Source organism: Haliotis asinina, chromosome 12, assembly GCF_037392515.1.
Source record: "Haliotis asinina isolate JCU_RB_2024 chromosome 12, JCU_Hal_asi_v2, whole genome shotgun sequence".
NCBI lineage: Eukaryota > Metazoa > Mollusca > Gastropoda > Lepetellida > Haliotidae > Haliotis > Haliotis asinina.
In genome coordinates, this window is record NC_090291.1 from 42,867,813 (window position 1) to 42,894,183 (window position 26,371).

Genomic DNA, 26,371 nt, shown 5'->3' on the forward strand with positions numbered 1-26,371 from the left:
CCCGTTTCTTTGTTTGCAGTTGCGTCACTCAGCTAACATCAGTGGCGGAAACATATCGTTTACGCTTTCGGACGGACAAAATGTCTGATAGTTCAACTCACAATTTTACAGCGACACGGTAACGTTCGCCATGTTTAAATTCCCACAATGCAATCGTGGATTGTCGCTTGACTGGTCAGTTTCATCTGGTGATGATCTAAATCTACTTTAGCAGTAGAAACACGACGTTCACATTGCCCAATACCGTCTACGTTAATCGCAGATGTAACTCAAATAATTTAGAGATGATATTTAATCCGAACGTAAACCGTCACTAAACTGTTATCGTCTAACGTATGGGTCAGACACGTCACAAGAACAGCGAGTCGATTAGCCATCTGCGAGGATTCTTAATTTAGAGAAACTATTTAATCCGAACATAGATTCAAACAGTCATGAAACTGTTTATTGTCTTAACGTAGGGGCAGGCATGTCATAGCAACAGCGCGTCAGCTAGTCCTGTGCAAGCCTATAGAAAAGCCAGTCTTTTGCCATTCACATCCATCGACATTATTTCAGCAATACTGTGACAAAAACAGTTAAAATAATCACATTCAAATTATAAAAATAGCTGACACACAGACACACACAGACAGACACTGAGAGGGTACGTAAGTCCGAAAACATGTTATGTAAATTTAAGTCTTCCAGGTTTTCAATCGTCGTATTCATGGTATTTTAATTTTGGCTAGCATTTCGTACACTCTCCAGCGGCTGAGGGGATGATGTAAACCCAACTAGGGTCCATGCAGGTAGCAAAGGTACTGTAAGACCCCAGGGTCCCTAGTACGGTGATCTGCCTTCAATCGTTGACGGTCTATAGCCCGTGTTTTATATTGTATTGTCTGCCTTAATTACTAGAATGTTTTACTTTTCCATGCTAGTTTTATACCCATATCTGTGATACCTTAGTATGTTTACTATCCATCGTGACAGGTTTCATTCTTCAAAATGTTTTCATGTTTCTCACATGAATTGTTTTCGTCACGATATGACAGAAATATTGCCGAGGTGACGTTAAATTTTGACTCACTCACTAAGAACGACGGGGACTAGTTTTGCTTCCTGCATGGACCTCAGGGTCCCGTTTCGCAAAACGCTCGTAGGCCTAAGATCTCGCAGCCTTTCTCGTAGCATTTGCTCCTCTTATGTTACAGTATACCAGGTACAAATGCTACGAGAAAAGTTACGAGATCTTATGCTTACGACAGTTTTGTGAAACGGGGCCCAGCTTGACCGAAATGTGACTCAGTGGGACAATCATTTTAAGCTGCTGCAACCCATTTGGAGGTGTAGTCACAAAACATTCTGACAAATCACAATTGATTTACTAAAACTACGATGCATCAAGATAATGAATGTGGTCACTTTTGGGGACGTTTTGCGGATGTTTGATTCACAGTGAAATCAGTATTGTCAGTTTCATAGAGTAAGAAGTCTTCTTCTAAGAAAGAGGAAACAGTTTTAACCCGGAAAAACTGAATCGAAACTTTGTCTAAGAATAAATGCTGACTTTCAAGAGACACTCCCGTTACTGCAGATTGAAACATGATACATTGCAAGTTTGTGCAATGGAACTGGGAACCTGGTTTTGTAAGATAAATTCACTATACAGAGCGAGGTAGCACCATTTAATTTCACAAACTCTGAAACTGGTTTTAATGTGTGATGTACCTCAGTCAACTACTTTATCGCTACATGGGCGTTGGGTAGCATAGTGGGTAAAACTATATTGAATCACTCACGTTACCCTTAGCTTACTACTACTTATGTACGCGTGACTGAATTTCATACATAAAATGCATAAACAATTAAGTAATTTGAATGAACTATCCTAGGTGTGTTCTTTAGTTTCCTTATCATGAACTTCACCAAACAATAATACACACATGACAAAACCATTGATCATGGCCACTGCACACCATTCACGACACATCTTTCCTCCCTTTGAGACCAATTATTCATTGACACGTTTGTTTGAAAGGGCATATTACAAAACCGTGCTTTTGAATTTTAATGACGTGAATTAAAAATGAAAAACGTCAAAGTCAGTAATATCGAGATTATGTCTCCGTGGAATATTGGATCCAATTTTGACTACCTGTTTTCCAATTTCAGAAACCCGCTGGCTTTAGACAAAACCTTGCTCGAATTGTTTCCCTGTGCAGCGGAATTACAGTTACGTGGGGCATTCACTTAAGATTACGTGATAGAATGCTTAAGTGGAATAACATCCCTTGTTTCAGAGTGAAGGGATTATTTGTTTTTCCTAGTCCTGTAGCACACAAGGAGAAAATAAAAGTTATTCCTAGTCCTGTAGCACACAAGAAGAATATAAAAGCATCACAAGCCAGATAATCCACAACAAGTAACACGTTGCTCCTTAATTCAAGGCAACGTGCTTGTAAACGGTACCTTTGCAAAACACAGGTATTATATGAATTCAGTGAGAAAAAAATGATCGTCTTCAACAGTGATGTTAAGCATTTCGATGACTAAGGTGAAGGATTGTCTTTTTTCTGAATGACGCGGAGTTTAAAGAATCCCTCAACATTACATTGGAAATGATATCATTTGGATATTACAAGGATGTTTCCCTTCAGGGATAACTGTAAGACTGTGTCTTCAAGAAACCAAGCCATAAGGCAGAGGCACGGGTGGTCCAGTTGGAAAGTTCTAAGTCAATCAGTTGTGACTTGTGGAACATAATCGAAATGTTGATTTTGTTAATGGTTCTGTACTCAAGGATGATACAACAGTGTCATCGAAGCAAATGTTCTCACTAACGATTGGCACTAGCTCGGTTTTTAAGCGAAGTCTGAACAACCACTACATCATGTTTATGCGCAGTATGTGGTGATCAGCCAGGTTCTCAGTGTTCTTCAGTTAGATGGTCTGATATAAGTGAAACACAAGGCATTTTTGCAGGCCAGTACAAGTTTCCAACACGAACCAGTCACTGTGTAATTTTGCATGAAAATGTCAATTATGCAATAAATGTATTTAGTCTGCCTGACACCTTGACTTTCTTGACACGATGTCGTGAGTCATGACTCAATGCTCTCATTTTCATCTTCGTCACACCTGTGTTAGACTCTGAGGTAGGTGCATTTAAGATCACGAATATGTGGAGAGTGTCATGTAAACGCATGATTCAAGCAAGACTTTAGTTTAGAATTTCACATTAAAATGACCCTGTAATCAACATATGGTAGTTACAATATTCCGTTCTTCTTTCTAGGGTCACCAATAAAGCATGGTTGGTTAGACACGTTGTACAGCGACTGGTGAATAATGTTTTCGTCTTGAGGCACTGACATATTGATCTATCAGTATGTTTAACTAACTTAATTTAACTAATTAACGCAAACGTCCAATTGTTGATATAACCAAGAGAAATCCCTTCCAAATACATACAAAAGAGCACCATATAACGGATGAGTGGAATAAGGTTGGATCAGTTGTTTTGGTGCAAATGATTTGCTTGCAGCATTTCACTCACAACTGAAGCACGTATGAAGTAACCAAGGTAGTATACAAGCATAGATGTACGTAGTCCAAAATACACGTTTACACTTACGCACTTAAGTAAAAAAGACATAGCCAAAGCCATACTAAGATTTGAATGCATGCATGAACCATCCCCGAGTAGAAACATTCACATATCTTCACACCAACCCCTGACATGCTTGGCACTATGGCATTTGACTGTAAGTATAAATCTGCCCCAACAGGAATGGTTCCTGTGAATGTATCACAAAACATGGTCATAAATTATAATGATATCGATGAACCATGGCAGACAGTTAACGACTGTTATTTTCGATGAGGTGATTTTGAGTATAGGAGTATAGATTATGGGTACCACAGTAATGGTAACAGTGTATTTCTGTTGGTGAAGGTGATGATGTTGTTCGTCCATCGTTGCTCCCAAATTGTTATGAGAATACTAAAGCTGTTTATTTGAAGAATAAACGAAAAACACCTGTTTTGAAATGATCAGAATCGGAAGTTACTGACAAAAAAAGTTCATATCATCACTATAATGGGGAAAGGTAAATATATAACGTGACACCGGCTCTATTTCAGCCATATGACGTCAGGAGAACACACACACACGCACACACACACGCACACACACACACCATTCCATTTTGTGTGTTACAATATGCAGCACCGGATGCAGCAAGATTAAAATTTTAATATATTTTTAGACCATAATACTTTAAAACACGGAGTATAAGTCCAAATTTAGAAACATGCCATTACTTTTACACGTACATATTTGCAGTTTATGATGCAGAGGAAATAGTTCCATATAATAGTTCCTGAGAGGTCAGGTCACACTGGTAAAGAGATGTGCCAGCTTTAGAGCATGGTATCGCGAATTTTCAAAAGTCCTCACAGTCACGGAAATAGTGTTTGACGGTGAGATATCATTACAGGGAATACAATATACAATCAGGAGGCCCGCCCGTATCTGTTTCAAGCAAGTACTTGTGACGTTCCTTGGTTTCCATTCATCATGTTGATTGGTTACCTGGATGTTCAACGTGGGTAACTTTACGGGATACTTGTCATTGAACAGGTGTTTTTTATTTAATGCTATGTTTTGCAATAATCCAATAATAGATGAAATCACGTCTATCGACACCAAGATTTGGGCCCATGCCGGTATTGTGTGGAAACCGTAGGAGAGCTGTTACTGACCAACTCCTTCCATGTGTGTGTTTTTTATCACTAAGCGTCAGTGTGTATTCTCCCAATGTCGCGTACTTATGGATATGGTAAAACCGTTATATCATCCTTGTCCTGTCCTCATCTCATGCTATTTCAAAAACATTTGTTGGAATAACACGACTTGTCATGCAGGCAAACGCTATGTCAAATTTCACCATTTCATTCTCATTCTGGAAATTCCAGCAAATATGAAAACACACATTATTTATCGGCATTGCCACTTATATACGTTTTCCGCCACTGTGTGAATATGTTCTAGCTACTTGAGATAAACATCATGGATCAAACTCCAGTGGCGTCACATGCTTCGGTAATGACTGCGCGCATGGTTTATAAAAGTACACAAAAGACAACTATGCCGTTGATTAAATTGATTTTAATCAGGTTTGCAATAAATGATGTCGAATAGTACGTTTGGTTAAGTCTGGAGTAAAAGAAGCAACATTTATTAAGATATCACAGGCAGTGATTATGCGTAGTGGATGGTCCATGACATTTGGGGTTCGAATCCCGAATCGTTACATATTTCAACCGTTCAGCATGAGTTGAGTTTGCACTTTTTACTATGTTCTTCATGTGTGAGTACAGATGTTTTGCTAAGTTATGTGCTTTATCATGTTGTTAACACAAAATAACTTCTTTTTCATGCATCGTGTTACAATATATCACTTTCGGTGAAATGGAGAAAAATGGTATTCATGCTCAATAATAGACAGTTTCTGCTAAATGCCAACCTATTTCAATTCAAACCTATCTAGCTCATTTCACGGGCCATGGAGCTAGTGTCATTTAAGTGGATGGAATTGGTGGATCCGTGTTTAAGTGTTTATTTTTGACAATACTGGCATAACTTCACGATGATACAAATGGGGGTATGTTGACTGTAATGTGCATTTTGACATTCTTATTACACAGTGAACTCACATACAGTATAATATTTTCTGGAATCAAATGTCAAAATGTCAAACCAAATCTTGACGCCGTTGTACTGTGAGAAAACTTGTCATCTATGCGTTAGCGAACCTGTCAAAAAGCAATGTAAGTTACCACATTTACACATAACTCCTGGACCACCTTCCACCATTTGGTTTGCAATAGAAAACAAATGTCACTTGTTTGACGTGTGTTTTGTTCCTACATGACCCCAGAACACGAATCCACTGGAAAAATAGATTTTTTTATATATTTTGTTTGATTGTTCCTTGTATTTTTTGTCACTGACGCAAGAAGCAAATAATGTAATGATAAACTAACGTGTAGGTCAGAACATCACGCAGCAAAACTCGAAACAAGAAAACCACCACAAGAACATCTGCACAATTATTATAATTCTTTCATTCCTATCACAAACTCGATGCATATTGGTTTATGTTTTCTTCCTTAAAAAATATCACCAGAAATGTACATTGGTTTTTCTTCAAGATATAAAAGAATGGGTTATCAACTTTGATATCGATTCCCTTGACCATCTGCAAGGTGACACAAATAATACGTCCTTATATTACCCGAATGTAGTACTGTCATCTACGTCCTCCGTTCACGTTGCACTCGTCGAGCCTCACAGGTTTGATGTTTGAAGCACATTCTTCGTGCTTCCAAATGTTAGGTCACTTACAGTCGCTCAAAGAACCAAGCCTATTGGCAAGAACCTTCCAACCTCACTTTTATTTTTAATTGTTTGCCAAGAATTGCCTCCACTTACATTATATTATCCTCGACATGTGGAAGTGCAACTATGGATATACTGTGGTAAGTGTCGTCTTCGTTGAAGAGCTCTTGATGTGGATTCTTTTCATCGCCCTAAACCGGGTTCCACTTAGTGATATAAAGTGATATCTACTTGGAAATATCGCTCGGAATATCGCTTGGAATAACGCGGCAATGAAATAACGTCAAAACGATTTGTAGACCATTACTATGACGTCAGGGCAAAACGACATCATTCTGTCGTACATTGTGAGTTACGTGGGTCTCGCAGAAGTCTTTAAGGGCGGAGTAGGTCATGCGATCGACAATAAATAGTTGGTTTGAATTAAGTGAATTGAATTCATGGAAGAACAGAGATAGGCGCGTGGCACTCGTAGAAGTCTGCACGATCTGTCGGACTCTAAACAAGCCGCACCGGGGCGATAAGATGGCTTCCACATGTCACAGTCCATGGCCTTGCTTGTGGCTCTAATTATCAGCAAAACGAAGCCTATGGCCGTGGTGACTACGGAAAACGCTATTATTTTCTCCCGGCAATGTAATAATGCCACTGGCAACTTAAACCATGTCCTTCACCAGGCGAATCCAGTGATAGCAGGTGGCTCTTGATCCTTCATGGTCTCAATTCCGATGAACCCATGCAAAGTGAAGGTCATTTCTTATATAATGTGTATATCCCTATTTATCTCAGCAAGTGTGACAGCAAGTGCCACGTTTACACTGGTTTCCAATGTACAATACAACTACCATTTGAAACTTTAGGTCCTTAGAACAAGAGGTGATAGGAACGAAATTCTATGAAATTCTATAGTTTACCTTTAACATATATGTTTACTTGCCAGTCTGTGGGGGGCTAGAACAGCCTGTAAGTTAGTCACACTGTTTTAACCTAAAGGACGAGGTGATGCCAAAAATGAGTCGACAAACGCCGCATCCAGCAATATTAAAGCTATATGGCGACGTGATTACACAATGTCGTTTAGAGAGCGGTCAAATGTGACATGTGTTATATTTGGGATTACACTTTCTTAATAAAATATAGCTTCTAGTACATTTGGGTTGAGTCCCATCCGGGATTCGAACACACACCCTCAGACTCAGGCACCTAATCGCAAACACACAAAGTCTAAAGTTATATATATGACTGCGGACTGTAGGTTTGGGCCAGACATTCCACAGTTGGGATGAAATGACGCGTGTAAATCAAGTCAGCGATCCTGACAACTAGATCCCGTTAGCTGCCTCTCACGACGCGCATCTTCACGATATATATTTGTTCACAAGGTAGGGACGGAGAAGACATTGTAAGCAAATGCTATGGGCTGATGTGAATCAAAAGAAAATACGCTCTTTTGTTTGTAAATGGAACGCATATGATCATGTATGCTTGAACGTAGGTATTGTGATCCAAATGGTTCTTCCGTTTCGTGCGAGTGAGTTAATATGTAACGTCACATCGGCAGTGTTTGGTGTGATGACGTGGTGGTACACTAGGTACGAGAGCATGATTCCACATTTGCATTTTGCGGACAGCGGCATCACTATTGGATATTACTGCCGATTGCTCACAGTGAAACTGACACGAATTCTTCTAGACATGGTTCTGATAAATCGTCCAGTCTCAAACTTTTGACTCGTGACGTTCCAGTCATCAGTGAGGGCACCGCGGCGTTTATGGAGTGTCATGGATGGATTTTGACATTGACGTAGAACTCTGCCAAATAAGTGATCAATGGTACAAATGTCATGACCGAGTGGTGGCCATCACTTTCAGTGGATGGTTTCCTGTTGGGGAACCTGATCGACAATCGTGTCATGATGAGCACATGGATTATCATCTTGAAATATCAAACGTTGCCCAATGTGATCTGCAAATGACTGAGGTATTCACCTGGAACTCCAGCTACCATGTTCGTTTTTCAACACTACACAAGCCCTCCACCACCACCACAGCGTACGACACGACATGCTAGGATGTGGCACAGCGCTAGACCTGGTGTCAAATCCCATATAAAATACACCAGGCAGCCGTGTCTTGGGAGAAATATCATATCTTGCTCCCTTTATCTTTTTCTTCCTGATATTTCTTACAATAACGTGTGAAAGTAACAGACTGAATAAGAAATGAATTTTGACAAAAAAAAAACTTTCTAATGCCTTGGACACAGTATTCAGTTAGAATTATCAAAGTACCTTGTAGAATGTCCTAAAATTCTATATACTATCTGATAAATATATAACAATATCTTAAACTGATAAATATATAACAATATAACAACAATCGATGCATTTTAATTTGTGCTGTTTCCTTGAGTTCAAATATCACCAGAAATGTAGATTAGTTTTTCTTCCAGATATAAAAGAATGGGTTATCAAATTTGATATCGATTCCCTTGAAAAAATAGAAAATAGATTATTACAAGATAGTACATTTTCACGGAATTTGCATTCTGGGGGGAGAAATTAGCGTTAGGAATGAATTAGTTTATGTAGAATTAGAAATTAGTGTAGGGAATGTGTTATTTCTGTTAGAGTGCTACTTATATTCAGTTTTTGTTATTATTTGTTTTGCTTATTTTTCGTACTTTTTACTTAACATAATAAAGTATTCTCACTTTATTGCCTTGTGTCATATTATTTTGAAAGAGTTGACCAGTGCCACTGAACCGAAGAAGATTGTGCACAAAAGTTTTCCATCATTTAATAAAAGTACACAACGCAAAGTCCATAATGAAACCATGAACAGGGAAACGCCAAGGTACATTCTATATTAAACTCCTGGGCTGTCAGTGGGCGCCAATTACATATATTAACATTTACCTCCCTTTGGCAGAAAACATATAAGTAACAACAGAAGAAAAAACCCCAAAAAACTACAGATAACAATATATGAGACAATATACACATTTGCCATTACACTCACTCATTGAGTAATCATCAGCGTAATTATCGGGTACTAAGAATGGTTCCAGGCTACCTTTTCGCGCGGACACATAGAATAAATGACACGGGGCCCGCCACTTCCGGTGCCAGATCATTTGTGAGTGATGTCGCGTTTCGTAAACCTGTGGAGCATTTGTTTGAGGTAAACTGATGCGCTCACCTGGAGCTTGATAGTTTAGTCACAAAGCACATGGCGGCCATCGCCGAGTGGAACATCACGTGGAACGTAGTTTGATTCTTGTGTCAAAATACTGGACTATCATCGACAGCTTTTTTAATCCGATTTATATGTGATGAAAACAAGCACAAAGACTGGGTAGAAATAATTCATCAACCTTTCAGATATGCTAATGACAGCTTACTGTATCCCGCAGCGTGAATCGTTTGCCTTAATTTGTCTCAATTTTACACCTCAACGAAGACAGGGTCACATGGCTTGAAAAATGCACACAGTAACGTGAAGGTCTATTCACAAATCTATTTACTCTGTCAAAAGGAATGCGTATAACGCTGCAGTAGTGATATTTAGAAACGCGTCGTAAAACGTCGGCAAGGCTCAAATTTAATGGTGTTATGCAATTGGAAAAATCTTCATTCTGAGTGTAAAATATATATATTCTGCTCATGATATCTGTCACGGCTTTGGTTGGCCTGAGGCGATCTGTTGTTGGCCGCGCTGAAGATGGAATGCATTTCACATTTATGCGTCCTGTGTCATGTTTTGATTTGAATTTGAATAATGTTAGTAAATATAAATAGTTCGGGTGTAGATATGGCTGAAATATACTGACGCTATAGTATGAAGTCACATGCTTGATGTCAAAAGAATCAACATAACCAAAACATGCGAGGAGGGCGTCTTGTTATAACAAACTTAACTACAAACATATTTTCCAGATCATAAATTGTCCTAAATATGTAAAAAACCACAATAATAACGAGTATCAAAATCGTTACTCCACATCAATAACTGTATTAATATGTCTGCGTCCTTTGAATATATGTCCGTCCATGGGCCTTTGACATCCAGTACAGAAAGATAAACCGGTAGACCGCCGTAGTAATGCCGGATCTGTGCAGACTGTGACCTTACACTGTGACCAATTGGCGAAGATAAATCTTAGCACGCTTAATAAGAGTGGGTTCAATATGGTATAAGGGTTTAGACAGTATTGTTTATGAGCCTCTGCCTGCTCAATCAGATCGTGACCGACTCTGGGCTGTCACAGGAAGCCATAGGCGAAGGGTACTGGATGTTTGGCACACTAGGCAGGGATCAGCGTATATTTATCACTGCCTGTTGTCGACACAAAGTAAGAACGAATGGAATTGTGTCATGCACCAAATTCCATTCTTTTCATTTTCCAGTCTTTCAAACAATTGCTCACAATCAATCTGGCGTCTGTGTGACCGGACGTTCCTAAAATGATGTATGCCACTAGTGTTGGCTCGATATTGTCACGGATGAGTGCACTGACGTTAAGAACGTTTGACAAGACGATTAATATCTTCTGTAACACAAAGGAGTTGAATTATTTCTGTTATGTAGAATGCTGTGGTATAACATGCGAATGAGTGAGTTTAGTGTTACGCCGCACTCAGCAATATTCCAGCTATATTGCGGCGGTCTGTAATTAATTGAGACTGGACCGGACAATCCAGTGATCAACAACATGAGCATCGATCTGCACAACTGGGAACAGATGACATGTGCCAACCAAGTCAGCAAGCCTGAATCCCCGATCCCGTTAGTCGCCTCTTACGACAAGCATAGTCGCCTTTTATGGCAATCATGGGTTGCTGAAGGACTATTCTACCCCGGGACCTTCACGGGTCACTTACGAATGAAAGGTGAAAATTTAAAAATAACAAAATATACAGTATGCGTCTGACATTAATACTGACCCAGCAACAAATGGGAACAACGGATTTGGTAGCATCACTCGTTTATGCATCCCCGATATATCCAGGGTATACGTTCCGATAAGTCTCCACTATACCCTGGATGCATCTACGGCTCAGCCCGATAAATTTATTACCTCCCTTGGCTGGCTTTTTATCTAATCAGGTGTATACGCTGGGAAGTTGAGCGAACCAATCACAACTCCCTTTCGCTTTTTAAATTATCTAACTTGGCAAACAAACCATGAAGAGGTTCTCTGAAAGAGGTAGATAGGGTTCTTGCATATATATTTAAAAAGGTTTCTGACCTATAAATTTGTCTGTATGATTTCCCCAAATTGTGAGTCACACGGCGAGCAAACCTTCGCAGTTGTGACTGCTACCTTTGTTGACACTGGCAAGCTCGGTTATAACGGCAGTCTAGCTGATTGGCTACTGTGAGAATGCAGAACCAGCAAAGGGAGAAAATAAAATTATCGGGCTGATCCGTAAATGCGTCCAGGGTATAGTGGAGACTTTGCGGAACGTATACCCTGGAGATATCGAGGATGTCTTTTTTGGGGCTTCTTAAGATGTTTAGAACAGACACCTTTTCCTGCATGTAATCATCATTCTTTTCTGGTGGCACCGTAAGATTTTGTGGAAGAGATAACTTTCTTGTATGTCATAATTATTTTAACATTTTAGCAGCAGTCGGTTGCCTGGTGGTCGGTTGCCTGACCATGGGGACTTCCAGTACCTTTGATGCAATCACCTGACATAAGTGCACCCCTCCACAATAATAAACCCAACCAGTTGTGACACGGTCAGGCAATATATTAGTATTCACTTGATCGGGTCAAGCTGAACAACCTGTGATGCTCTATCTACCATCCAAACTCACTTTGCTACCATGCTACAGTTTAACATGTATACCTACTCATACTTCGAGGCAATCCATCCTTGTTTTGGCCCCTCAACTGAAAGCGCCACGCAGGGTGAAAAACGTTCGTTTGATTTAGTATATCCGTATGGCACTACATGGCCCTTTGGCTCTCTGACAGACACTCCATCCACCGAACAATGGAAGGAGTTGAATGTTTAAACCCTGATGAATGCGCTGATGAATGGATTTATACCGTACGTTCTTAAATTCTAGATTATCATAAAATGAGTTAACCTAGCTAGCATATATCTTTAAAAGTAGAACACTATTTTTGGACAGTACAATATGGGCAAACTGGGCCATAGTTCGCCAGAAACTTAAGATAGATGTCCGGGGACTCACGGTGCCATTGCTACCAACATGGACCTTAACTGGATATACACCAGCTCTTGAGCCACTAGCGTTTGTAGTCAAATCTAGTCATAACTTAAAAAATCCACACTACATTTAATAAATCTGATAGGTATAAATTTACCTTTTAAGATTGTTTTGGGGCTCCTTTTCTGCATCACGAAGACGTCCTGTATCATCTTGAACTGATTGACTTCGTTTCGGTTCAGCACCTAAGTAAGCTCTAAAAATGCACTGCAGACAGATGTAGGATCGATTTTAATGCGCTTAGAAAAGGAACGTCGTGTGTTTTACAGCAGCTGTTATAGCTCAACGTTCCTCGCAGTGTAAAAAGACTACTTACGAAAACGTTTTAACATTTTAGCTAGTATTTCAAAGACGAAATAGTTGGTGTCCCAATTCCTACCAGTTTTGATCCTTATAAGACTACAGAGAGGTAACTTAAAGTGAAATGAAAACCGCGTGTGCTTGTCAGGTTTGACTGACAGTGATGGCAAAGTTCCCTCTCAAACTTTCCACAGCTTCAAAACATCCTAGGGGGTATTAACATGTGGCTTCCCGCAAACATGTATCTATAGCTAAAGCTTTTAATGTAATGCTTTCCTAGAGATGTCTTTCAAGAAATCCCTATTAATATATGATGACCATTCAAGTTGTCCAACCAGCTTGATGCCACGTCCTAAAAAATGGCATGTCGTACTTTCAGTAGATGAGTCTTGCTTTCGGAGTGATAGCGATTTAAAACATTTAAACATATTACAGCCTGGGGTCGAACTTTTCTGTCAGTTGCTCCATCAAAAAATATGAAAGACGAAATTTCTTGAAAGCTGGCGTTTTAAACGAAGCCAACTTGTAGCGCTAATGGTTGTGTGGTTGAAATAATGAGACGACTCTTACACTCCCTCGGGGCACTCATTACACGATGAGCTCGGCGTTTGGGTGCCATGATATTCTTTTGGCGTGAATGAGGGAGTCTCGGCGGAAGACGGCAGCCAATAAGTCACACGCTCAAGGCAGCAAGGAGTTATGCTGTAAGACGATCGCTTATTCAAAACCAGATTACACAGAACACAGACAATGGCAGTGTCACCAGTCAGAACGGATACTTCAAGACAGGAAATGAGCACATTTTATGCCAAATATATGCAATACGATATGACCCTGTCGACTAAAAAGCTCATCAAAACTTTTGCTTTATGTTTCAACGTTAATGATTTATCAATCACGGTACTTTGTACGAAAAATGATTAAATAGCAAATCATGACATGAAAATTTTGCATTGAATAAATATCTGCAGTTTTAAAGGGCATCATCGTTTGCAGTTTGTTTACATGCTAAGTTACGAAGAGGGGTGTTGTGGTGAAATGACTCCTAAAATCACCTTTTCGCTGATTTTAAATGTATTTAAGCGGGAAAGATACATACCGTCCATTGTTCATTGAAAAGACGTGATATTCAAGAACACAAGGGGTGCCATTGGTGAAAGTTCGACTAGGTCGTGGAAATACAACCTCTGATTGTAAACATCATGCCCAAGACCGCTCCTTCTACCAAGAGTAAAATCATGATCCGATCCATTCCTGCACAGATGCCAGTGTGTCCTTTCCGGTATACAGATGTACACGAGTAATGTATTTTTTCTTGTTTTTTCTCTGTTATGAGTGAGTCGAGTTTTACGCCGCACTCAGCAATATTCCAGCTATATGGCGGCGAACTGTACATAATCGCGTTTCGACCAGAAAAGCCAATGATCGACCTGCGCACCTGCGAAAGATGACATGTGTCAACTAAATCCTGACCACCCGATCCCGTTATTCGCCTCTGGCGACATGCATAATCGCCTTTTGTGTCCTGCACGGGTTGCTGAAGACCTATTCTACCCCGGATATTCACAGTTCTTATCTACTATGATGCAATTGTACGACCAAGGAAACACGACTACACAAAACGGCTATTTCTGTAATCAGATAATGAAGCATACGCCTTCACTGGTAAGAACGGCTTCGTTATTGATTCAACTTCTGCAAGACCGTAGAGTGAACACGGAATTTCAGTTGGAATTTCAGATAAAACTTGAGTCAGAGTAAACCTTTGTACATTTTGAATAGCTGAACACAACATCACCAAAACTGCTTCAGCTGACGTGATGGCGTGCCAACAGTGACGTGGTCTACAACATTGAAGGTTCGATTCAGAACGGCCAAAATACTTTCCGCAGAGAAGTGATGATATGGTCACTGAGCAACTTGGTACGTTTTAGAAATTTGAAGATGAAGGTTTCAGATAAACCCGAGGGTGCAAAGAGCAAGGTGTTGCGTTGGTTGGTAACGATTCCGTTGTTCTGCTACCTTTGCCAGACTAATTGTTTGTGTAGCAATTTCACTTTTGCTGTTGCTGTAGAAACAGTTGTCACGAATAATGCAGCCACATCCTGGTTCTTGTGAGCAGGCGAATCTGGGACACACAACCTCCAAGGATACTGTTTTGGTGTTTTACTTTATTCAGTTAGAAGGCATCGTATTGTGTATTCCTTTTCGCCGATCCTTCGCTTTCTGCTAAAAAAATCTCATTGTCAGATTAAAGCAGGATATATTATATATTTTACTTTTACCTTCACTGCTCTTTGACAGCGAGTCCAAATGATCATATAACATACACACTAGTAAGGCCATGTTCTCTGATAACTGAAATCTATGAATGAGGTTTTTATCTCCAACGTGGTTATTTTTTTCAGAAATACGCGATATGGCGACTGAATATCTGTAAGCCAACTGTATTCCTATCATATTTCAAACAATTGACTTTTTAAAGGACGTTTTCACATATCCGTTTCAACAAAATTGCTGAAAGTAATCGAACCTTCTTTCAAATCAGGAAGCGACGTCAAAGCCAGACCTTAATGCGAGTCTCCAATTAAACCAGTTTCAATAATCTCAGTCTGCGTCTTTTAGAAATCTCAACATCTGTTGTCGAGCATCCCAGACAGCGGGTTTCAAAGCGATAACATACACCCAGACCACAAAACCATGAAGCGGAAGGTCTATTATGATAGGATTGATTTTTAAATAGCTGCATCGTTTAAATTCTTATTAGGCGCGTTCAAACGAACGATGTCGAATTACCATGAGACAAAACAGTAACGGGCAAGGTAATGTAATCAGGGTAAATCAAATCTAAATGACCGAATTGCGTCAGAGGTCTGGTGTCGGTTTAATGGATACGTATTTGATGCTCCTACTAACTCGCAGAATTTGCTTTTTCATTAGTTGACCGACAGCAGAGTCTTCTTTTTGTTTCCATTTTAAGTGTCTTCACTACGCACGCTTATACCCACGCTATTCATTTTACGGTTATCCAACACATAACATACGACGCTTCCATTACAGATGGTTGCTCGCCGTACTAACTTAAAACGTCAGCTATTTTGTTTTGAAATAATTCATACCAGACTTATCGGCCCTTTGGAATAGATTACTATGCAAATGAGGGCTCAAATCACACATCAAAACTGAATGTAATTATCTGCAACATCATAAAGTTCGGTGTTATCTGATAAAAGGTCCCGTTGAGATGTCTGAATGTAGAGACTGTCCGTGTTTAGTGGAGTATTAACAACTCTAGCTAAGACCTTTGTCTGCTACATTGTTACAAACCAGTGGGGCGGTGGGTAAAGTGTTAACTCGTCGAACCTGTGTTCGATTCCCCACATGGGTACAATGTCTGAAGCCGAGTCTAATGTCCCTGCCGTGATGCTACTGGAAAATTGCTAAAATTGCTAAATATCACTACGACACAGTGAGTAACATCATCTGGTATTCACAACTACCCCTACATTTTCTCGTCACATTGCAATGACTGTCGTGTTCTAGTTTACGTTCTATTTGGTAACGGTAATTCTGAATATCAAGTTGTATAGTGATTTCATTGGCAATGATACTATTCAGTGTCAGTATACTGAGGTATAGTGAGGCATTACATGTATGTTTCTTTCTGGATCCACCGGTTGGATCCGGGTTGGATTTGCAACCCATGCTTATCGTAAGATCGGGGTTCCGTACATAGCGGACATTGTATCTCAATTGCGAGTGAGTGAGTGAGTGAGTGCGTTAATATTTAACGTCACATCGGCAATATTTCAATCATATCGTGGCGAGAGAACATTTACTGCTGAAATGGAAGATACGTACATCATAAAAACCCGTCATCAATGGACAGGAAAACGGCTAGAATATCACAGTTACAATTTACAACTAGTGTTGTAAGTTTAAACTAATGTCACTATTTGGACAAGACAATATAAAATATGAGCTATACATCACCAACAACTGAAGGTAGATCACCATACTAGGGACCATGGGGACCATGGGGACTTCCTGCATGGACCCTAGCTGGATTTACATCATCCCTTCAGCCGTTAGTAATGTAGGAAATCTAGCCATACATAAAACATCCGTATCTAATAATACCCCTTGGTAAGGATTGATCTTCAGTGATGCATTATATCCTTTGATGCGACTAAGGGGATCGGTTGGTCAAGCTCCCTTAGTGAGTTCATGCATGACACCTTACTCCGACTCAAGTCCGAGATGACAGTCACTGGGTTGTCTGGACCACACACCATTGTTATAAGACCGCCATAATATAGCAATGAATATTCTCAGTGCAGCGGTGACTGCTGATGCCATTGAAAGACGTAATCACCAGCGGCTGAGGGGATGGTGTAAATCCAACTAGGGTCCTTGCAGGAAGGAAAGGTACTTTATGTCCCCACGGTCTCTAGAATGGTGATATACCTTTAGCTGTTGACGTTCTATAACACGTGTTTTATTGTTTTATATTGTATTGTCCAAATAGTGATATTAGTTTGAGCTTTCCACACTAGCTTTATTTCAAATTGTGATATTCTAGTTGTTTTACTATCCTTCGTCGACAGTTTTTTTATAATATACATATAATCCTTTTCATTGTTAACTGTTCTCGTCACGATATGGCTGCAAAATTGAGGAGGTGACGTTAAATATTAATTCTCACTCAGAGACGTAATAAACAAACATGATTTTATTATGGTGCGACGTCTCGGTATGAATCCTTAAACCATTATTAGACCCCCCCCCCCAAAAAAAAAAAATGAAAAAAATATGAAAAAGTAGAAAGCTGCGACGCTTTACCTCATATGATGCAAGGCATTTTATTAGCGCCTCTGTCAACAAGAGGCCAGATGCCGCAATATCAACATCAACACTGTTATTTTATATTTACGTCAAATCCAACAGTTGAATTGTGAATATGTGTCCGAATAATGTAACACCAAGAAATTTAGATGAGACGTCCCAGTGGTTGTTTTATTCAATATGCAAATTAACGGAGGACAAATTAATAGAACTCACATTATTATTACAGTATACTATAACAATTACAGGATATTTACATAGACAACATATCCATGCATCTAGTGCTTGCTCAAGGCGTTGGTATATGGTTCCCTTGATCATTGGATGTCAGTCTCAATGTCACATCGTATTCTCAATCTCAACTCCCTGGGGAGTATTCGTGAAATGCAGTAAGTTAATGCGGTGGCTTGTCACTGTGTGTTTCATAGTGGTATTTCTATCGGGATAAAGGAAGCGCTAATTTCATCTCCTCGATATGCAAAATTCATGGAGTTATGTGCTCCATCAACACTGGCATATATAAATACATTCACTGAATGATATATAATTAAACGTCACATCGGCATCATTGAACTATTTGCTGACGAGACCAAGCTCACATGGTCATACTCGAAAGCATGGTTTTGTACATACATTTTGACAACACAATGCTATTTGCAATATACAACACGGGCTGAAACAGTATTATTCCAGATACAGCGACATATCAGTAAAATATTTGTCCCGGCCGTGCATTTCGAAAGGAGTGATAAATGTATTCCGAGCTGGGTGCTGAAAGAGTTAATGACCTACTCATGGATTGTGGCCATGTTATTGAGGGAGCATTGTACTGAATAGGGGTAATGTGATGTCCCTGCTCAAAACGTTTCATAGTGTTATTCTAAGTCTTAATTGACTAAACATGTTAGCTTTAACATGCTAGTGGTTTTCCCTGGTTTCTTGTTAGATATGCTACGTTTGCATTACTAGTTCAATGCGGTCTTGGTGATTGCCAGATGCACCCATCGTTTATATTGTTCTTTGAATGTGACGGGCCATGTTTCATCCGTGGTCGCAAACCGTTGCAAGAACCCTTCAGGGTAATAGTCAAGACCCACACATCTTTAGATCCACAACTTATGTACAATAACATGTGGGTGCATGCGTGCGTACGCACATGAATGTGTGTGTCTGCATTAATAAGTCATGTGGGTGGTACAACTAGTCATGTGCCTGTGTGTAATAGTACTGCACGTCATGTCTGTATTAATAATTCATGTGGATGGGACAATTATTCATGTGTCTGTATGTAAATAGTACTTCGCGTCCACGAACGAATGTCAAATGGATTTTGAGCATACCTCTTAATGACGAATGCTAAATCACGACATTATAATTGATGTCTGACTCGCAAAGGTTACAAGCATACTTTTAGCCCACAAGCCTTACACACCTACATAATCTGAATATATTTGACATTTTCACTGGTATTTTCACGTCAATAACTAGGAGTGTATTTTTGGATCTCGAGCAGCTATTACCAGCAATGCAATGATGCAACCTCTGTTAGACATGCATGCAGCTAAAACGTCTACCGGTGCGCCCAATGAATGGATACTGCATAGCTAATCCACGTAGAACTTTCTTTTCAAGTCACTTCCTGAGTGGCGCTGACGAGAACAGTGCCCTCTGGGGATATAATACCTTTCCTTGTTTGTACATCCAAATGAAGAGACAAGCTAAATGAAGTTGATACCAGGTCTCGAAGCATTATTACACAATGAATCCTTCCCATGAGATGTGTTTTTGCAACGTCTACAAAATTAGTCATGATCTTTGTGAGGATGAGAGGATTAAAGCGAGTGGGCGAGTAAAAATTTAAAGTCTCATCGCCAATATCACTGCCATAGAGTTACTTAAAAGGATATATCTACTAGATATTGTTGAGTGCAAACTACACAGAGTCTTACTACGTAAGACTAGTTTCAGCAAGAAAGTCAGTTATATTACCACATGATGACAATATTTCAGCAATATCACGACACCTTTGTCATTGGGCTGCCCCACAAAAGCATCAAGATACCTGCAGGTAACAACGAAGTTACGTGTTTGTTTCAAGGAGAGTACTATTTTGATAACGTTTGTAATATTTTGGGCGGATTCAGACTTCATATTATTATGCCTGTGAGTTACCCATAATCACCCATCAACCCCAACACACACGCACACACACACACACGCACGCACACACACACGCGCACAATAAATGTGCTACTTTAACAACCACTCATCTATGTGTCATATTACCCCAGTGCAAGAACATTACATGTAATACACAATCTCACTTTTGTATCCGATTAAGTTGACATATGAAAACCAAGGACTCCATTTCCGATGACTAATCCATTTATTATGATGGTTCATTTAGCACTGTTGACAGCTTGCTTTTCAATTAGAAGTTATCCTAAGTTTCTGAATGTCATCGCGCTTAAAAAATATCTGGTGATCTCTTTTTTTATGATACTGACGTCGGAAAACCGTAACACTGACTTTAGTAGCGACAGGTTGAAAGCCTTGCACTCTCTTTGTTGGTTGGGTTTTTGTAGTTGTACTGTATTTGGTTACTGCTGCAGGCGTATAGGGCACACTTTTCATCACGTAAAGGGAAATGACGGTGGCGGTATGTATGTCATTATTAAGAAATGCTGTAACTGTGCATTTTGGACCTCTCTGTACTTGTATGGAATCATCTAATCTTACACAGAAGAAAAGGGTTTCTGTCAGAGGAGATGCGATGCCATTTACATTACGTACCTTCGGAAAACTTGGGTGACACTCTGACATTCGTCACCAGTCACATATTTCCGTACCTTACAAGCAGGCCTGTCCCCTTCTCGAAGCCTGTCATCCAGCCAAATGGCTCCCGCCAAAATGAATGCGTGTTAGGACACTGACACTTTGATAAATACAATCCTAAGTATTTAATTTAATTGTATACCTTTCGTCTGAAACCGTGGGAACTCGTGGATTGTTAGCATCACATCGCTTGTACACGGATAGCAGAGTGAGTTAGTGAATACACAAATATCCTATCTTCAAGGACCAGTCTGTATTACATGAAAGATCAATTAAATTAGATATATGTTTGGTGACGATGAACAGTTACACAATTACACGTAATTTAAGTTATATTATGCACATTATACTAGTAGTTCAAGAGTTAATCTTGAATGCAACTGTTAATTAAATGTTATTGCTTTGTTGTTTGTTCCTGCACTAGACTGATTCCCATTCAAAATTTTAGTTCCAATGGTTTAGTTGTAATCAACACCTAGCAGCTATCAATATGGTATGTTCACGTGTTTGAGAAAGTTTGACATTTCTGATGCCTCCAGGGTAACACGGATTATTAGAGCGTAAGATTCGTGTGGTAACTGAAGACAGACTTAACCTTATGAAACTTAGAATAAGGTGTATATTTTATTCCGTGACTGTTTTGTCGAAATTCAAATATATTCAGATCACTGCACATGATATAAGTGAAATCCAAGTCGTTCTGAAACATATACATGTATTTAATAACGCATATCGATAATGACGCCCATGTAACCACGAAGGCGTTCATTCTTTATGAAAACGTTAATAAACGACTGCAAATGTAACTGAATTGATTACGAGTTGACATCCTGATTTGATTTAAAACAATCAAGGGAAAGTGGGTGAATTTAGTTTTAAGACGCACTCAGCAATATTCCAAGCAAATGGCGGCGGTCTGTAAATAATCGAGTCTGGAACAGACAATCCAATGACGTGAGCATCGATCTGCGCAATTGGGAACCGATAGCATGTGTCAACCAAGTCAGAGAGCCTGACCACACCATCCTGTTAGTCGCCTCCTACGAAAAGGATAGTCGCCTTTTATGGGAAGCATGGGTTGCTGAAGGCCTATTCTACCCCTTCACGGGTCATCAAGGGAAAGTATTAAGGTGAGTCAGGGGTGACAGGGATTCACATAGTGTTAGTGACATCCAATACTTTACTGACGGCAATAACAGGATAACTGGATAGTCAAACACTTTTCCCCTGTGATCAGTGATTGATTCGTTGCTGTTTAACGCTGCACGAAGCAGTATTCAAGCTATATGACTGAAAATAATCATGTCTGGATCAGACAATCCAGTGACCAACAACGTGGCCATCGTTGTTCGCAGAGGTAGGATGGCATGTGTAGTCCGAGTCAGCATGCCTGACCACCCGATCCCGATTCGTCGCCGCCTATCTAAGGCATGGTTGGCTTGAAGGCTGCTAACCTGATCTTCACGGACTCCCTGTGATAACGAAAACCTTGATAAGATTTACACAAAACGTACGCAGAATGTTTTCCTCACAGTCATAACTCTGTGCGATCGTTTTTTATGCGTGTGTAGGGCTGTAAGTCATTGTGTAAATCTTCAGTTCAATGTCTAGGGAAATTCGGGGAAAACATTGATTACATGAGGCATCGGAGCACGAGCATTTCATTAGGAGCTAAAAAGAATTGTAGTCTGGTGACCTACCTTCTGTTACTGGCGGTCTATAGCCTGTTTTTATATTCTATTGCCCCACACGGTGATGTTAGTTTGAACTTTCCACACTAGTTTTTAATTCAAATTGTGATATTCTAGTTGTTTTACTGTCCTTCGTCGACAGGTTTTTTATAGCATACATAGACTCCTTTTCAGTGTTAAATGTTCTCGTCACGATATTGCTGCAATATTGCCGAGGTGACGTTGCATATTAACTCACTCACTCACTAGAAAGGATCGTGCAGAGGGTGTTTTAGAAAACGACTCGACTTCTTACAGTCATTCAACGAAACTGTCACATAATAAAACGTGCTTATGAATTTATGTACGATTTGAAACAACGAGCTGTCACATTGCATTCGTCTGGAAGACGTGTCTGCTTCTTACATACCCATAATTCTTTCAGATACGGAAAAAAAAATTCTCAAGCGTTTTTGTATCGTCTTAGTGTCGTTGTCGTTGTCAAACCTGCATCAACGCCAATGGTGGACACACACGACACTGAACTGGATTCCCTTCAAGGGCGTGTCAAAATTCCTTTTATCAAAACATAACTTGGCAACAGTAAAACAGTGATTAAGGAAAACGCTACCAATCATTTTATCTTTTGCAGTAACAAATGGCTTGACATCAAGTAGTGCCCAGATACTTTAATCTAGTTGTAGATGTGCCAAGAATTCAAAAGGGTCTCCAAACTCTACAGCATCCGACAGCTGAAACATGACTGATTTATATCGGACTTGTCTTTATTTCTCCATTGACAGCCGTTGTATTCACCTGTACACTGTTAACATTTATTTTCTATTGGGATAAATATCAAGTTTCCAATGGCAACAGGGTGTGCAAACGAATGGTGACGCAGATGAGTCAAAAAGCAAAACTGGTTCGATATAGACACCGAAGAGAAATTCATTTCAGCAAATCCTTGAAACACATTAATGTTGTCTTTAGGCACTATCACAGTATCCTCAGTTACTGACGTCAACGTGCTGGACTACGTTTGCATACGTCTTAGGAACTTCCGATACATAATGGATCATTGTGAACTTTTACACTTCTCCTTGTAACTTCTGTAACCTCCGGAAAGCCGATCCATTTCACCATTCGAAACTTGGCATTAGTTGCCATGCGTCTCCTGGTCAGGTGCCCGCTGAGTGGTTGATGTGGTCGTAACTGCTGCCATAAACAGTTCCTTGATGTAACCCCGAGAAGTAGCTTGACTACTAAGACAGGTCGATATTGCTCTCTCGGACAATTTTGCTGTGTCTGCATATTTGTAGCAGGAAACCTCGAGAGATTACACCACAATTATGATAACATCCGAAACGTATGTTGATTGGATTCTTGTCAGCATTAGAAACACTGACTGAATGTATAGATGAGTATGGGTTTACACTGCATTTAGCAATAAGTACCACTGTAGAGTCAAGCCAAGAGAACCAGGAATAACTAGCACTCATTGTGTACGTCTTATCAGAGCCGTGCCTTTACCTTAAAGAGTGAATTTATCAGCTATTAGCTACCAGAAACAGTGCTTATAAATGTCAACGTGCACAAATGAAAAAGTACTTAACAGGATAATCTCAGAGACAATCTAAAATATCAGTCATATAAATATCACAGATAAGGCAAAACGGCTGAAAGCCGTATCATTTCATAAAGGCCAATTTCTACCACACAGGAGGACCCTTTGTCGGTATGTCAACAGATAATGCTCTTATATGACTTCTTGTCTCTGGGGCTTATTTACACATGTCGACGTATACGGAAAATCATTATCACGAGTGACTACACGAGAATGACCACATAGTTAACACTGTACATATGGCAACTACTTGCATCACCTTGGTTTGCCCAGCAACCGAGGTCGTTCTATTCTACCCGAAGCGAGATTTAAAGCACAAACCACACAATTCAGGATCAGTTGACTCCTTGCCCCGGTTTCTCGAAACAAACATAAGTCTGAGTTTTGACCTACGTTTGAGTTTTAACTCAAATTTGTGAAAATGCAATTCCCAAAAGGAAGTAAAATCAATATTAGTCTCAAACATAGTAGACAATTTGAGTTTGGTGAATAGAGGAATTAAGTTGTTTGAGTAATTTTATCTTCAAATTGCAGTTGAGTAAAAAACTATTTCAAATTTTCCACTCAGTTTGAAATTTGAGCAAAATCTTAAGTTTGTTTCGAGAAATCAGGACCTGATGATCAGATCACTAAAGCATATTATCCTGGTACTCCCTCAAGTACATATCCCTCCCTATTTGTTGAATGAAAATATTCCAAGCACAGAAGCACATGTAATAGTAACATAATTTTATACTCTTGGGAATTACGTCATCCTAAAAATTAGTAATCGTTCTTTGCTGGCTAGGGAACAGTGAAGCTTTGTGTGGACAGACCCTATGAGACGGGATCGGATTGTCAGGCTTCCTGACTTGGGTTCTTGAATTAGAGTCCCAACAATGTCGTTGGCTCACGCTGTCGTTGGTTTGGTTAGTTTGTTCTTTAACTCTGCACTCAGCAATGCTCAAGCTATATGTAGTGTAGAAGAGATGCAGAAAATCTAGCCTGTCCACAGGACTGGCAGATCAAAATTGACCAAGCCAAGAAAGGCATTTAGCTTAGTTTTTACAACAAGAATAGGACTACATACGTGACAGAATCCTCCTCGAGAAAAGCATCCGGAGGAATATCAACCTTTGGCCACAGACCATCGTGATGCACTTCGACATTGTAAGTAACAAAAGTCGTGACCAACACGTGAATTGCAAACACCTCAAATCAAAGGTGCTGTGAAATGGCTTGCTATCTCAGAAAGATAAGTGGTGCCGAGAATAGCTCATTCAGGACTTAGACAGGAACGTTGACTTACAGATACAGACGGCATTATATTGCTCATGACAGCATTTAATAGTAATCCATACATCTATACGCTGCCGCATACGCCGCCATATAGCTCAAATCTTGCTCAGTGCGGCGCAAAACTGGACTGACTCACTCTGCCTCATATGACCCCTTGAACTTCAAACATCACATATTTTCCTTATTATGTTGCTTTCAAAATGGACGATGAAGCAGCCTCAGTCAACACTACAAATTGAAATAGAATAAATTGAAAAATAAATAGTTTTGATACAATGTGAGGAAACATGGTGAAAACGTGTGTCTAGAACTTTTTGAGCTGACATGTTATCGTGAAACGCAACCGATACACGTCAATTAATCGTACGATCAAAAACGTCAATTATAAATAATGTCACATCGAGGTCCAGAATAGGTACCTGATCAACCAAAGAAAGGCCTTCTTCATATTTAATAGTAATGCCTGGTGAAATAGCAAATCCCTTTTCAAAACTATTTGCTATCACAGATTGAAGGTCCTTTTTGTTGAAAAAGGTCTTCATTCTAAACCATAACAAAGCGTTAACAACATGAGAAATATCACCCAAAACTGCATACTTCCCTCCCACAACCAGCCTCACATCATACCACTGAATCAGCCAATCCAACACCTGTCCAAATTAAGCCATTCAATGGGTACCTCTTGAACAAATTTGAATTATTGTTATGCGACGTTTTAACACTTGAGAAAAAGGAAAGAAGTTGGCATACCCCTGCACAACAATTGTGCAATAGTCTTTCTTACCTGCTGTACATAGTAATTGCATTTTCTGAATGAGGGATCAAAATATAGTCTCGTGAATTTAGATAACAGGTTGAAAGGGCATTGCAGATCTTGATGAGAAACAATTTCTCACAGTAAAATCCATTCTGATTTCTGAAACACTATCATGTACCAGTTATTATCAAAACGTTCGAATGCATCCTCCTGCAAATGTTTCCTCTAGATTTGCCATGTACACATGAGCATTCAGTTTGTACCGTCGTATGTAATATTCATTTGCCATAAATGGTTCTCGTTCATATGGAAGCATAAAGACACACGATCATCAACCAATATTTATACATACAGATTCATAAACGTATTATCGTTTTATAAATCTTTTTCGGAAGTGGAGGCAAGAGTAGAAGTCCATTAGTGCAAAC